Genomic DNA, 1,849 nt, shown 5'->3' with positions numbered 1-1,849 from the left:
ACAGTGCAATGCTCTGTCAGTGTATTTCTTGAAATGAGAAGTGTGAGAACCCTCTTGTGATGTTGAGGATCGGTTTATGCAGAGTGCTTTGTTTTCTTTGCTCGATGGGGGTTTTTGGGGTTGGGGCGGTTTCTTTTCTGGCTCCCGATCCCGTGCGGCTGCACCCTGGACGTGACGCCCTGGAGTAGGCTGGGGTGAGGGCGGTGGTGGTGGGGTTGTGGTTGCTGCTGGCAATCTGCTCTGTCTTTTCCTTGCTTCGGAAAATCCGACACACACAGTCACATCTGGTCGTGTCCGTCATTCAGACTGGGACATTCAATTCCTGGTGAACTGGTTCCTCAGAAAGGAGAGATTTTTCTCTCTCCATTTCTTTTTGAGTTAAATTGGATTTTTTGTGGAACACAGCGTGAGGCTGCGAGGGGGGAGAGATATAAAGTGGGCCTGTGCCTTAATTTAACTCCCACTAGCACTGGGCAGGGACTGTCCCTTTAATGAAGCGTGTACATTGTGTAGATATGAAAGTGTTAGTGTCAGTCCCGGTGTGAGTGAGTGTGCGGGGGGGGGGGGGGGGGGTGCTGTGTGTCGGGGAGCGGGGAACTGGCCGATATTGAACACCTTTCTCTGGATCTTTCAGGCTGATCAGGACCATGTCTCAGGACAGGCCTTGGAGTGGATTGAGCCAAACGTCCAGCATGGTCACCATCTCCTCGGTCAACACCTCGCTGGGGTCAAAGGTTAGCAAACAGGCATTCAAATCCATCCTCTGCCATCGACCCGGACAACAAATCCCGAATCCCCTGGTCCCACAGCTTCATCCCAACTCCAACTATGTCCGATTCCAGGAAACACAATCACCAGGTGCCCTATACTGGCCCAAAGGAACAGGAGGAGGCCATTCAGCCCCTCGACACTGTTACACAGGGACAGGAGGCCATTCAGCCCCTCGACACTGTTACACAGGGACAGGAGGCCATTCAGCCCCTCGACACTGTTACACAGGAACAGGAGGCCATTCAGCCCAGAGGACGCTCAGCCCCTCGACACTGTTACACAGGGACAGGAGGCCATTCAGCCCCTCGATACTGTTACACAGGGACAGGAGGCCATTCAGCCCCTCGACACTGTTACATAGGGACAGGAGGCCATTCAGCCCCTCGACACTGTTACACAGGGACAGGAGGCCATTCAGCCCCTCGATACTGTTACACAGGGACAGGAGGCCATTCAGCCCCTCAATACTGTTACACAGGGACAGGAGGCCATTCAGCCCCTCGACACTGTTACACAGGGACAGGAGGCCATTCAGCCCCTCGACACTGTTACATAAGGACAGGAGGCCATTCAGCCCCTCGACACTGTTACACAGGGACAGGAGGCCATTCAGCCCCTCGACACTGTTACACAGGGACAGGAGGCCATTCAGCCCCTCGACACTGTTACACAGGAACAGGAGGCCATTCAGCCCCTCGACACTGTTACACAGGAACAGGAGGCCATTCAGCCCCTCGACACTGTTACACAGGAACAGGAGGCCATTCAGCCCCTCGACACTGTTACACAGGAACAGGAGGCCATTCAGCCCCTCGACACTGTTACACAGGAACAGGAGGCCATTCAGCCCCTCGACACTGTTACACAGGAACAGGAGGCCATTCAGCCCCTCGACACTGTTACACAGGAACAGGAGGCCATTCAGCCCCTCGACACTGTTACACAGGAACAGGAGGCCATTCAGCCCCTCGACACTGTTACACAGGAACAGGAGGCCATTCAGCCCCTCGACACTGTTACACAGGGACAGGAGGCCATTCAGCCCCTCGACACTGTTACACAGGAACAGGAGGCCATT

This window comes from Chiloscyllium plagiosum, chromosome 25, assembly GCF_004010195.1.
Source record: "Chiloscyllium plagiosum isolate BGI_BamShark_2017 chromosome 25, ASM401019v2, whole genome shotgun sequence".
In the NCBI taxonomy this organism is placed as follows: domain Eukaryota; kingdom Metazoa; phylum Chordata; class Chondrichthyes; order Orectolobiformes; family Hemiscylliidae; genus Chiloscyllium; species Chiloscyllium plagiosum.
This window is presented reverse-complemented; position numbering follows the sequence as displayed.